Genomic DNA, 15,502 nt, shown 5'->3' with positions numbered 1-15,502 from the left:
CTCGACTACTGGTTGGCAGGCTGTCGGCGAGCCGTAAAGTGCCGTGGAGGGACAAAGCCGCTGTTTTGCGCCTGTCGCGCTGCAGCACTGCAGTACGCTGGGATGCGCTGCACGGCTGCTCACCTCAACCCCTACTCCCCTCTACTGGCGACGCGCACTCCGTCCGCTGCCGCGGGTTTATTTCCCCACTCCGCGTTGAAATCTAAGCGCCGCGCCCCGCTTTGTCATGTTATGTGCGAGCCAGGCGCGGCGCAAGAAGCTTGCCAACCGGATTTTGCCTGCGAACTCCGCAGGCGAATGGGAGCCGTTGACAATCCAGCCATTCATCGCGCACGCGACGCTGGAGGCGGAAGGGCTACGCGGAGAAGGGAACGGTAGGGAGGAGGAGAGACTGCCGCACACGACCTGACTGAAAATCTGCGCAGCTTAAGCGTCCGTAAAAGCACGTCTTGAGATGTGAGACAAAGGCTGGTCTGTGAATAGTGCTGAATGCGTCATAAATAGTTTACCCAGCTACGATTAACTCGTTTTCATTACCTATTCACGTTTTGTAAAGGCAAGCAATTTTCATTCCACACTCACGAGTTCATAGAGAAAATGAATTTAATTTATAAACTCACTCATCAATTTGTAGATTTTGTCAAACACTTGACAATGTTAATACGACGTAGCTATCGTGAATAATAGGAAAAAAACGGATATGCTGACATACAGACAAGAGCCCAGTGCCACATTACTATTGCTGAGGTGTGAAAAATAGTGCGAAAGAAGACCTCAAGACTCCCGGTCATAATTAATCTATGCTGGATCAACACGGTGCTGTGACAGTAGGAAATGAGAAATCTGACACATTATAGATATGCCACTGGTATTTATTCAGATGTCATCTTCAATGCAGCACGTAAAAGTATGGAAGAAGATAGCGTCTTGAATGGAGATGATACTGTAATACTAAATAGTTTCTGAATGATGAATTTATTTCGTAAAACTGTAAGGTGGTCATGTTCTGTGGTGTATGTATGTCATAGACGAGCAAATCAGAGAGAGAGAGAACAAGTTACGTTACTGTTAAGCAACCATTGATCTTGTGGTGGCACAGTCTTTACGTAGTCTAACACATTCTTAGTTGAAGTTTGGTAGGCGATGGATGTATTCAGTAGTGCTGTGTTGAGTTGTGATGGTATCTGTTAGGTGAAGAACGATTGTAAAGGATAGAAAGGATGAGCGAAATGATTACATTAGAAAGTGACGAGAATATGTATTTTGAATAATGTTATTATTTTTGAATAAGTTTGAGGTAGAACTGCCGCACTACGCAAGTAGGAATGATTATTGTCAGCTAGTTAACGTGCTCAGAGCTGAGAGAAAGACCAGCTCACATCCCTGAATCAAGCATTAACATATTAAGGTGTTTGAGTTTTATACAAATTCTCTGTTAACATCGTACCCTCTTAAAATCATTGCATAGTATTGTTCAGACTAATGTTATATGTGAAGACGCGAACATTTACGCTATCCTTTTTGAATACATACTTCATTCTAAAATCGTTGTCTTGGAATATCATTTCATATAAATAGTTACTCTCTCCAACCGACTATTTATCATTAGGCATTACCACAAGCAACAGTTTCAATATGTATTTAGAAACAGTAAACTAGCTTAGCGCTTCCTGCTTGCTGCTCGTTATTGTGCTTTCGAGATATTTGCAACAATGTTGTCAAGACGCGAGGTAAGTGGAAATTTTGATTAAGACCAGAAAATTGTTTTACCTCTCTTATGCTCTTAATATAAAGACAAGATCTGTTACATATAAAGAAAGGTCAGTTACAGTTAAGTTGATATTAGGTTCTGTTATGTCAGACTTTAGCATACGAGTTTAAGTTGGTTCAAATGGCTCAGAGCACTGTGGGACTTACCATCTGTGGTCATCAGTCCCCTAGAACTTACAACTACTTAAACCTAACTAACCTAAGGACATCACACCCATCCACGCCCGAGCAGGATTCGAACCTGCGACCGTAGCGGTCACGCGGTTCCAGACTGAAGCGCCTAGAACTGCACGGCCAAACTGGCCGGCCGAGTTTAAGTTGGATAACAGTTTGCGCCAACATAGTTTTTGGTAATATGTATGTTTTATGGACTAGGAGGTCAAGTTGGGCTAAATTTCAGACAGAACCAAATAGAGTGGGGTGGCTACAAAGCTATCGTAGCCGGCCGGAGTGGCCGTGCGGTTCTGGGCGCTACAGTCTGGAGCCGAACAAACGCTACGGTCGCAGGTTCGAAACCTGCCTCGGGCATGGATGTGTGTGACTTCCTTAGGTTAGTTAGGTTTAATTAGTTCTAAGTTCTAGGCGACTGATGACCTCAGAAGTTAAGTCGCATATTGCTCAGAGCCATTTGAACCAAAGCTATCGTAGTTCATCAAAAGTTCTGCAATGCAAGATGACCTTTGTTCCGCCATGTATATAAAAGGTGATCTGAAACAGTCTAAAAAGCTTGCAAGGTGCTGCAGGGTAGGTTGTGCTCAGAAATAAATCTTAAGAAAAAAATTCGTTTCCAAGTTAATTGGCACTGAATTTAGCTAATTAGGCCGTTGCGCACACGCATTAAAGCTGACCACCAACTACAATTAGTATCAGATATTCAGATAGTGTAGATAATAGCACACGGGACTGCTCTACCTTCGGCTTGGGTTCGATCCTTACTAGCATCTCAAGTCAATTTTTTGTATTGCTCCTTTGTTCGGTTGTAGGAAAGAAAGCGAGGAACACGTTTGGCGAACTGTCTCTGACGACAGCTTGAATTTGCGCACACAGCAGCTTGACTGGCTAACTTCAGTGTTAATCAAATCGAATTTTTCTTCTTAACAATTGCTTCTCAGCACAACATACCCTGCAACACCCTTTCAATCTTTTCTGTTTCTGCATATCATATTACTGGCCAGTTTCGGCCACTGGCTGCTTTTGGATTATTTCCTTCGTGCTGTAATGTGATTTTCTACATGATGCAATAAAGAGCATATCACCTTTCATAATGTGACAGCCTATGGTGTTTTTTTAAACAGTTTCATCATCCAGAAATTATATCGAGGCTGTGGACCCTCACATGAACAAATTGACAAAGCTTAAATGGTCTTTATCCTGAATCAATGAATGCAGTGAGCAATACATCCCAGAAATAAACGTGAGTAAAGAAATATTTGTGATCATTAACAGGAAAGAAATATCAAGCTGTAATCTGAACATTAATGATAAACTTATTGAATAAATAAACGAATACGTTTTTGCCGTTTGTGTGGTCAGTCACCTTGGCCCTTCCATATGGTATGGTATTGTTATAAAACGTTGTTTCTTATTACGACTGAATACTACAACGTCATTCAAGTTCATTAATCTAAATAGTCAGTAAACAACACCAAACGAACTGCAAAGACAAGGGACAATCGAACACCTCTCAGTAGTCAATAAGTAGACTTACAATCAAGCAACCTAATCGAGTTCTGTCCTCGTTACTTACACTGAATAATAAGAGACTAGTCGTTTAGGTTGGTCATTGTGCACAACGAGAACACCATGACAGTGAGAAGAGAAGCTTAGTTTCATCAGAAATTATATTTATTGTAAGTGGGTTGCCTAATCGTGGAAAATCATAGGATAGTTTAAGGACTCCTGTAATTTGAATGTCCTAAGATATTTTCATTTGCTCTAATTATTGCACACAGTACACAATTAGTTAATAGAGAGCAAAATTTTCTAAACATCTGTGTTGAATTCACACGAAAACAACACTTTGGGGCTGCAGCAAATTATGTGGAAGATTAGACGGAGAGAACACAATGTATTACCCTTATCTAGCTCTCTCTAAAATGCAGCATTAATGAATCAGAAACTATATTCAAATGGGCAGCTTACATTATATGCCACAAAAAGTAAGTAGAGAGCTTCTCACAAAACAGATCGTGGCATTGCAGACTGCTAAACTCACATTTTCTCAAAATCAGCGAAGTTGTGGCAATAGGATGATTCAATGCTATTGCCAATGTAAAAGACGACAATATCGCTTATTTCGTGAGAAAACAGGGGAACACAGCAGAAATGTTCCTCTCTTGGCATAAAAATCGCAACATTAGCTAACACCAGGTTGGCAGTGGTCCTGAACAGTGTCTCCTCGGTTCGTTGGCTTCTTCGTGTCAGTCACATTGGGGAGGTAACTCAGTTAGATTGGATGAACAAAATTTTTTCAACAAAATCAACCGTTTTCCTCATGCTAGCTGGGAATCTCGACCGATGACGTTGATACAAGAAAGGTAAAAATGTTATATTTAATTATTCACTGGGGGCATCAGTGGCAGCAGAGCAGCCCCCACACTCAGTTCTGCAAATCCTGGCTCTGTCCTCAAATGCATTACGTAGGTGCAGAGTCTTTTCCATAAAAATCTCTCTTCTCCCTGGGGGAGTTTTTCCTCTCCTAATGAGATTCATTGAATGCCTTCTACAAATAACAGGACCCTGAGGCCTACTGACAAAGTAACTTCCCAGTGAAAAAAAAAGCGCAAAGGGTTCCTCTGAAGTCTACATGTACCATACTCTCAATAAACTAATCATCAAATAGTGGCAAAAAATGAAAAAATATCGCCCAGCAATTTGTGATAGTAATGTCACAAGATGTCCGAGAACTTACATTAAGTCGCTATATATTTAATCCCTTAATGCCGTTCAAGTAATTGGAAACTTAATAATATTTAAAGGCCAGTTCTGGTAGATCCTGTTCTTCATGTAGCTATCAACGATTCTGTGAAGTATTGCATTCTCCTAATTGTGTTGGGTAACTTTAAAGCACCACGATTTCTAATTTTTAGCTTTTTCTAGAAAATCATCAGGGATAAGGGGTTCAGTCCATACTGAGAGACGCAGGGTCGCATATTGTAAAATTACTGATGTGTTCAAGAGCCATCACTCCTCAGTCTAAAAAAAAAAAAAAATTAAGGTCTCTACTTTGTCATACGTTTTACTTCATTTTCTGTGGAGCTAAGAATTGGACTTTGAGTGAGACAATGTGTAAACGAGGCATTTGAGATGTGGCTTTACATAAGAATGCTAGTAACGTCTAGTAAGGCCATGGACAGATACAATTACCAACAACAACATTCTCCATAAAATTAAGAAAGGAAAAGATGTCCAAAATGCAGTAAAACACAGAAAACTATGATCTCTTGCCTATGTAAGTAGGCATGGAAACAGGTATAAACTGCTGCAGAATATTTTTCAGGAAATGATACCTAGTGGAAGAAGAACATGGAGAAAATCATCTTGCCTCAGTTATTGAAGGACAGGGATTCACAGACAGGAGAAGAACTTTTCCAAATAAGCAAAAGTGATATAGCTAAGATGGGCACCAACTTCTGGAATGGAGTGGCATTACAAGAAGAAGAAGAAGAAGATGATGATGATGAGGAGGAGGAGGAGGAGGAGGAGGAGGAGGAGGAGGGGGAGGATCCTCATCCCGATTCAGTTTAAATGCGTACTTACTGATATACCGGAATCCAAAATTTTAAAGTTGCTTGGTAGGTTCCAGGGAATTACGCCGGATAATATTGTAAACAATACAATATTATCCGTCGTAATCCCTGGGAACCTATCAAGCAGATCCAGCGATATGACCTACATATTTATCACGCTATTTCCAGAGAATTATTGTGGTGTATAAGCCCGTCATGGTGTAATAAAAGTTTCATTACATCCTGACGCGGTCACAAGCTGAGTAAAAATTTACACACTGAGTACAAATTTATTGAGATAATTTCTGGGCGTGAATCCCTACCCTCTTGTAATGATAATGTATCCGTATGATAAACATCCAATCCAAGGTAAAACTGTTTCAGATGACACAATCAGAGCAAGTATCGTCATTCTGCTACGTGGGTTGTCAGACTGGTCACAATACCGGTAAATATCTTGAAACATAACAGACATTTTTAACATACATTTGAAAATCTCCTAACTAAGCTCAAGAACAAAACTCAGCACATAGAGAGTATAAAGTACTGTAGAACTTTTCACCTTTACCTCCTTTCGGATGACATGTAAATGTGGATGCTGTACAACAGAAAAGAACCTCTAAAATGTTAATCTAGAGCATAACATACCGAGTGGGGGAAATTATAGTGGCCAAAAATAAAATTATTAGTACTGACACGAAATTAACCCTTGTTAATAACAAGTGAACTGCTCGTCACAGAAAATGCTGGAAACCTTGATTTCGATGTACCAATTATTTACTGTTACACACGAGGTACTCTCCAAACTACACTGTCCCGAGTACATCGGTGATGAGGTGAATGCTACAGAAAATGATATTTAAGAAGAAACAGTACGTATTCATTGCATAATGCTCTGTGAAGTATGGTTGGTGGAAAACGAGTGCGGAACTGTTTTTGCAACAGTTTAAGACTCGAAGTGTTTTGGCATAACCTCTAGTAACCTCTGACCTGTACAACTTATCAGCAAAGTTGCATGAAACGGGCTATGTAACGAAGAAATCCTCTGTCTAGTCAGTTTTATTTTTTGCAACCTGTACAACAAATGATATAATCGCAAGAATTGGAGATGTCATCTCACTACAAAATTAACAAGTACCACTTCTGATATGATCAGATAAGAAGGATAAGGGAATTCCCCAATTAGCTTTCAGGTTATAAACTGTATGGGAAGAGAAACATCATTTAAACTACGAATAGATGGAAGAAATTTATGAAGATGGAACAGAGCTAAAAACCTAATGTGGAAGCTAAAAAAGACAAATATGCAACATCCCTTTGAAGTGTGAATTTCTGAACGCTGTTTTTGAGGTAACCGATTCGAGAAAATCATCGTTAAATTTCTTGGTTTATAGCTCAAAGATTATTTTCCTTCGTTTCCTTTATTATCTACAAACGAATAGCAACTTGTCTTCAAAATTGGTCTAAGTCACTTCGTTGTTCTACCTTGGGCATCTGAGTTTCCGTTCCAGACCATCTGTATGTGCCCTCAACAAACCACAGATAAATTTCGTAAGTTACTACGCTTTGTACTTCGTTTTAGGGCAAATTAAGGTAAAATGCGGCTGTTGTGTATTGGACATTGTGCATAAGATGGTGAAACAGAAATTATACGGTGAAGTAAATAAGATATGATTGGATAGTATGCAATACAGGGATATATTTAAATGAAAATGTTGACTATTTAACGAAGTTATATGAATCTTACACCATGAGCAAAAATTTTCAAGGTGGAAGCTTCCTGTTACTACGGAAGGAAAGTGAATTACCATTACATAACTGGTAATCCTAACACGATCTTAACCACCGTCACATTACGTACTTTCTTGCAGTTTCTTGTGTGTATGTCTCCATAGCCATCTCCGCTTTCTCTACTAACGTCATTCTCTTGACATACAGTTTTTGCAGAGCCCGCTTTTAATTCTAGTATTACATTCACTCTCTTCTAATTTTTTAAGGAAAAGGCACATTGATAATGAAAGATACATGCTTCCTATTACAATTATCAAATTACCAATATTCTGCCCATCTCCTCTACCCCAATGTCCCTGTTAATCTCCTCCTCTTCCCTTCCTCTCTTCATTCCCTCCTCTCCCTCTCTCTGTCCATCTTCTACTCCTCCTCTGTCTGTCCACTTCTCCCTCACCCTCTCACTGTCCACTTCCTCTTACCCCCTGTCTCTTTCCATGTTCTCCTGCTCCCTCTCTGCCTGTCCATCTCCTCTCCCACTCTCTTTCCAGATTATCTCTGCTTTCTCTACTAACGTCATTCTCTTGAAATACAGTTTTTGCAGAGCCCGCTTTTAATTCTAGTATTACATTCACTCTCTTCTAATTTTTTTAAGGAAAAGAAACATTGATAATGAAAGATACATGCTTTCTGTTACAATTATCAAATTACCAATTTTCTGCCCGTCTCCTCTACCCCAATCTCTCTGTTAATCTCCTCCTCTTCCCTTCCTCTCTTCATTCCCTCCTCTCCCTCTCTCTGTCCATCTTCTACTCCTCCTCTGTCTGTCCACTTCTCCCTCACCCTCTCACTGTCCACGTCCTCTTACCTCCTATCTCTTTCCATGTTCTCCTGCTCCCTGTCTGCCTGTCCATCTCCTCTCCCACTCTCTTTCCATATTATCACCCCCCACACCAATGGTGGCTGCTTCCATCCACAGAGTAGGTTTCCAGAAAATTAACTATGTGTTTAGTTGAAGTGAATCCAACGATTTAGGAAGATTCTTTAACCACGACTTTGCCCAGATACACCCATGCCACGTACATTACACATATATTTAATATATTTCACATGTATTTTTGCAGATGTTTAACACGTATTGCCAGCGAATTTCATCCTGCGCCTGCTGTTTCATGTAACTGAACGTTTCTGACATACCTCCTGAAGTACTTGCCTCCTGAAATGTGTGTCGTACAAAGATATAATTTCTTAGGTTCATTCAACGGAATATCTGGATTCTGTCGGCGGAATGTGTTACGCGTAGTGTTAGTAAAAGAGAATTCATAAATTTAAACGTGTTGTGGGATGTGGAAGTTTTCTACGCATCTTAGTATTTATGACGTCATACCTTCTGAACTGTGTCGTACAATGATACAATTTTGTGTTAACATTCAGAACCATACGTAGATACAATCTGCGGAATGTGTTGAGAATCAATTACTAGTAAATAAGAGAAAAAATTAAGACGTAATGCCTGATGCGGAAGTTTTACTGTACAAAGAGCGAAAACACAGTAAGCGATAAATATGTTTCCGTTCTTCATTTTTGGGGATTATCATCGAGAAGAAGTTTCGTAAAAGTTTTAAATCATTTGTGAAGTTGGTTGCGAATCACCAAGTGCTCTCATTCTCAAATACTGGATGAATGACATCTGGGTATCAGCGTGTCGTGGTTTAGACATCCTTTTCTCATCCACGCCCTTGCACCTTTGATAGGTAAGTGGTTTTTAACCCAACTGCAATTCTTTCCAGACGTTAAGTGATTCGTGTGCCACGTTTGGGTGGAATCGTTCAAATGGTTAAGGAGGAGAGGCGGAACACACATACATCCATTTTTATAATATGTATGGATATATATTATACAAATGTACCATGATTCATGGTCTGTAACTTTGATTGTACTCTCGATACAAGACCCAATTTAGGTCGAGTGTAATTAGAAATTACAAATATCTGAGATTAAAAATGAAGTTTGCAATTTCCTTGATGAAATTTTGACGTTACACTGTTGAGCCGAATCGAATGTAGTGTCGGATGTGCCACAGGGGAGCCAATAGGAGCTCTTACTACTCGTAAATCATATCAAACAGGGTCGAAGCACTGTTAGTAGTTCACTGGCGACGCCATTACCGTCAGTGAAGAATCGTCGTTGGACGAAAGTAAGGAGCTGTAGGAAAACTTGGACAAATTTTCCCCTTGATTATAGCCACAAGTAAACAGCCATAACAATTGTGTATTCAGTTTCCGCTTTTCTAATTAGCCGTTATTGAAACAGGCACTCATTCCTTATTTATACTGATATTTTTTTTTTTTAATTTGGGGTTTAATATGTATTAGGGTCAACAGCTATATTTCCATGTATGTGTCTTTTGCCTAATGTGGTATTGTAAGCTATTTACGAACATCGTATTGTCTTTTACGTCGTCTTAACACAAAATAATAGTATTTATCCAGGCAGCAATGTGACAGTGAAAACTATGGTCCCTAATTAATCAGCTGCTGTGGAATTCTCCTCCATCGACTTATCGCCTTTTCTCCTAGACACTGCAGTCTTGGACGGAACATCCCTTGATAATTAGCACGCTCTAGCTTCTAGCTTAGCCCCGTGCCATTGTATTCCTTCCGCCAGCTGGTGCCTTTCGTGAATTACCACGTTCAGCTCCAGCGGATGCTATGCTGCCATGCTACTTAATATTTCCTTTCTACATTTTGCTACAATGCCTCCATCTCTCCTTTTGTCCCGCTTAATTGGTTTGACAACAAATTATCCTGTGCTGTCGTCCCTTCGGCGTAAGGCATCTCTAACAAGATCTCATTATAAATTTCTTTCATGGAAGCTTTAACTGAAGCTAGCTTATCTCAAGACGGAGAGATTCTCCAAAAGATTCAAATTTTAATGATTCTTCCGCCATATTGTGATGGTGGAAAAGAGGAAAGCTCCAGTCGAAGGAATGGGAAGATTTTCTGTCGAATCTAAACTTGCAGTAACAGTTTGAATAGAACGGGTAAATTAAGTAGCCGCGCTTTATCGGAAAGTAGCTCGTACAATGATAAAACAGTAAAACTGGCTCCGAGAAGCGATTTCTACATATTATGGAGTGACATAAAATTTTACATTTTCCACTACTGGACAACCAGTTTCCGTGTTTTACTACTCCATCTTGGGCAGGTGATGGTGGAAGTGGTCACTGCAACAAATATCTGCTAACCCATTATTTCTGGCCCCTGTTTTGATCACAAGTGAGATAGATAATTCTTAGACCTCAGGGGCCTGAAGATGGCGTAGAAAAACGCTGAAACTGTGAAACTGGTTGCCCTATAAAATATGGCTGAAAATTGCCGGCTGAAAGGCGTTTAATCTGACATACACCTACGAAACGTCTACCGTAACGATGTCTGCAACGGCAAATACTAATATCACAAGCAATTTCAGGAATGAACTGCAAGCAGACTACGTCCTTGAAGGAAAATAAAAAGCTTACAATTTGACCTCCTGTGATCCAGCGACAGGGAAGACTAGCTGGAATCTGAGGAGATATAACACGAAGTCAAACTTGTTGACGCCGACGAGCTCAAATAAGACAACTCATGAGGCACATGAGAGATAATTTAGGCCTCAGAGTTCCCGAATTCTATGAAGCGCCGCGTGAGTGCGGACAGAATTTACGTCGGGCCAACCGCGGGCACGACAGAACAAAAGCAGATCGAGCGTGAGAGATATCTGTGGTTATGCTATCCGAGGAATCTAGCCGTATGGGACACCCACAGACATAAATGGCTTTCAAAGACACGCAAATTCTCAGATAACGTAATTAACGAACCTTTTTTGCTTGCATTAGTCTTGTGACTGGTTAGATGTGACCCACCACGTATTCCTCTCTCCATCGTAGAAAAGAATTTGCACCCAAGTCCACAATTATTTGTTAGACGAATTCAAATATTTATACTATACAGCTGTTCCCATTTACATGGACGTCACTCCTATATGTCTTCCTCTTAATTTCAGTGTTTTCTACATGTTCATTTCTTTGAGAAATCTGCGCAGAAAGCTCTTCATCCCATATGTTACCAATGCATCTGACTTTCAACTTTCTATTATAGCACCACATCACAAGCGTTTCGATTTCCTTGTCCGATTCTGTTGTTTTCTCACAGTCCGTGATTCGCTACCACACAATGCTCTGCTCCAAACGTACGTTCTCGGAAACTACTTCTTCAGATTACGGCCGATTCTTCACACTAGCAGACTTCTCTAAGCCAAGAATTCCCTCTTTGACTATGCTAATCTGATGCTTATGTCTCGCTAATCTCATGTCTCCTGCTCTAATTATTTTCGTCTATTTTCGGTTTACTCATGTCAGTATTCTTTACTGACTACACTTTATTCCATTGGACACGACCTGTAATAATTCTTCACTTTCACTGAGGATAGCCTGACTGTTTTAATCCCATTTTGGATCCTTTCTCTTATTTCCGTCTTTAGTTCTTCGAAATTCAGGTCAAACAGTAGGGGTTAAAGACAACATTCCTGTATTACACGTTTTTAATTCGAGCACTTCGTTCTTGGTCTTACATTCTAAATATTCAGTCTTGGTTATTGAACGTACTGAGGAAGTCCCGTTTTTCCCTATAGCTTACTCCTATTTTTCTCGGCACATCGAAGATATTACTTAATGATACGTTGTTGAAATCATTTTTCAGATCAACAATTCGTTTTGACGTCTTTTGATTTTTCTTAAATCTTACTTCTGTTATCAATCGTAACGTCGTAGCTGCCTCTCTACAGCCGTTCCCTTTGCGAAAACTAAATTTTTATTCATCTAAAAATCTATCCAGATTAAAATGTTCGTCGGTACCATTAATAAAAACAACGATACAGAGCTGAGCAAGCCGGCCGGGGTGGCCGAGCGGTTCAATGCGCTACAGTCTGGTCGCAGGTGATGCTCCAAAAACCAACAGTAATACTGTGCTTTTACGGTCTGCCGTGAAGGAACAGAATGCGCTAGGATAACACCATCACAGCCGTACACCATAAATTTAAACCGCTCCATTCGCACCATCAACCGAACGGTACACTACGCATTCCACATCGCTAGCAGCGGATTCTACACGATGCTAGTGACTACTCTGAAGGACAGTAACAGGTGCAAACATGTAACTCTTTTGTATCGGTTGTGAATAAATAGTTGCCACTATTTAAGTTCCAACCCTCGTATTAGAACCGATTATGTTTGTAAGTAGGCTGTTTATGTTTTCTTATTGGCAACGTTACGTAGCGGTCTGTATGAAAATCACTGGCTGTGCTGTGTGCAGTCTGTGGCTAGTTTGCATTGTTGTCTGCCATTGTAGTGTTGGGCAGCGGCAGCTGGATGTTAACAGCGCGTAGCGTTGCGCAGTTGAAGGTGAGCCGCTAGTAGTGGTGGATGTGGGGAGAGAGATGGCGGAGTTTTGAAATTTGTAAGACTGGATGTCAATCATGACTATTAAGGTAAATACATTGTTTGTTCTCTATTAAAATCTTTCATTTGCTAACTATGCCTATCAGTAGTTAGTGCCTTCCGTAGTTTGAATCTTTTATTTAGCTGGCAGTAGTGGCGCTCGCTGTATTGCAGTAGTTCGAGTAACGAAGATTTTTGGTGAGGTAAGTGATTTGTGAAAGGTATAGGTTAATGTTAGTCAGGGCTATTCCTTTGTAGGGGTTTTTGAAAGTCAGATTGCGTTGCGCTAAAAATGTTGTGTGTCAGTTTAAGCACAGTCTTGTATAATTTTTCAAAGGGGACGTTTCATATGTCGACCCTTAGCCGAGGATACCTTACTGGAATCTTCTGATTTTTTTTCTTGTAGTTTGTGTAATTAGTGTAGCTATTGTTTATTGCTAGCGCGTAATCATAGAGAGAATTTCCTTTGTAGTTGTAGTTTTTCATTGTTGTACAGTAAAACAGTTGTGTCATGTATGTAGATTTGCACCAAGTATTCCGCAGCTGCAATTAACTAGATATTATTTTCAATGCTATGTTAATGTGTTCTCTTATTTTTGCTCTTCAAATTGTGCTTTTCTGTGTTATCGTGTGAAATATTGTGACAATAATGGCGTGTGAAAAACGTAACACTAGGCTACAAAGTAAACTGAGAAATAATAGTGGCGACGAGCGTAGCTTATCAGCACCACTGTGTAATGAATTAACAGACATTCAAAGTAGTAATTTGGTAATTGTGCACAGGGAAATGGAGCGGGCGGCAAATAATGGTGTAGACAGTGAAACAATTGGTGAACAGGGAAGCATTATCGATCGATCGGTCGGCAACAGCTCGCCTCAGGAATCCGAAATGACAGAACACAATATTGCAAATACTGTAGACTCAGGTTTTGGGTCCCCACCGTTTTCTCAAATAAGTCAAGACACATTTTCTGCTCGTCAAAATGTAAATGTTGCCGGTGCAAATGCACTGCCGAAAAGCATAGAGGAACAGATTCCAGACACTAATACATTATTATTGCAATTAATGCAGCAAATGAAACAAAATCAGAGGCAAACACAGCAACAGTTAGACACAATGGAACAAAATCTTCAAAAGTTAGACACAATGGAACAACACCAGAGAGAAACACAGCAACAGCTTCAAAAGTTAGACTCATTGAAACAAACTCTTGAACAAACACGTGAAGATTTAACTACTGAGTTACATAACATTGAATCGAAACGTCAAAAAGCCTGTAATGACGAAAAAACACAAATTTGTGAGCATTTTCAACCTATTTTTTCGCGGCATGAAAATGCATTACAGAATCACGAAGCAGCCATAAAAGAACTGCAAATTATTGTTCATGAAAATCATGAGATCTTTGCAAGCTATAATTGACTCAGTTGCATCTACCGATACGGTTACGCAACTTGCAAAAACTCAGGAAAACTTAAAGGACACAGTAGATACGATTTCAACACAAATGGACACTCTGAAACTTGGTTCAGAAAAACATAAAGAGGAAATAATTTCACTATCGGATAAAGTAGCCGAACTTTCAGATCAGTTCACTAACTTATCTACAAAGGTAGATGATGATCTGAATGACACAAAACCGGTAGTCTTTAATGACACAGAAGAGAGCGAACAAATTCGGAAACTGAAACAAAATCTTCAAATTAATACGCAACACCAAAGAGAAATCCGGGAAGTACAAGATCAGCTGACACAGGTAATACAAGAATTACGTATTTCAGAGGACACTCGCGCTCCAACACGGGAAGAGGGACTTAGAAATACGGAAAAGCTGCAAAATAATAACACAGGGCATTTCGGAAGTTATGAAAGAAATTGGCAAGGTGCACAGAATTTTGAAATGGAACCGCCGAAGCGACGTAACAATGACCGATATGCGACTCGCCGACATGATGACTTTGACTATAAGCTGTTCATTACTACACGTAAATTCAAAACATTTAAGAATTCTGGCAACGACATTCATCCACAAGCATGGCTCCATCAATTATCTCATTGTTTTCCTCCCAAGTGGTCGTTAGAACACAGATTAGAATTTATGTGTGGCTATTTAGAGAATGAACCAGCTGTAAGAATGCGATCGGTCATTCACGATTGTCACAGTGAAGGAGAATTTTACCATGCCTTCCTCTCAGCATATTTGTCTCAAGCTACACAAGACCGAGCAAAACATAGCATCATGATGATGAAACACTTTGAACAATCTGAATTTTCCAGTCTTGTCAAATATTTTGAAGACATGTTGCATAAGAATCAGTATCTTTCAAACCCACACAGCCCCTCAGAACTCATCCTCATTTGCTTAATCATTGTGCCTGAACATTTACGACATATTATTTTAGCAGGACGTTGCAAAGACGACATTGAAGCTATTCAGGGACTGTTACAAGAACTGGAAATTGACACTGACAATCGCGGAACGCGAAAACAGGAGCACAACAATTACAGGTCACATCCGTCGCAATTCCGCGATGACAGAAATAATAACTGGACACGGCAAGGCTATTCTCACAACACAAATCGTGACCAAAACAGACACCACCCGTATGACAACCACTGGCAGAGTAATAGTTGCAGAGAAAGCTCGCATTTCCGTAGTAATGAATATGACAGAGACAATAATAGAAACAGACAATATAGTAACCTGAACTATTATTATCAAGGGAGACAGAATAATTTCAGACGCAACAGTTCAGCGCGCAGTTACGATTCCGGGAGAAATTCTCCACCACATGACCG

The sequence above is a fragment of the Schistocerca nitens genome, chromosome 5, assembly GCF_023898315.1.
Source record: "Schistocerca nitens isolate TAMUIC-IGC-003100 chromosome 5, iqSchNite1.1, whole genome shotgun sequence".
Taxonomy (NCBI): Eukaryota; Metazoa; Arthropoda; class Insecta; order Orthoptera; family Acrididae; genus Schistocerca; species Schistocerca nitens.
This window is presented reverse-complemented; position numbering follows the sequence as displayed.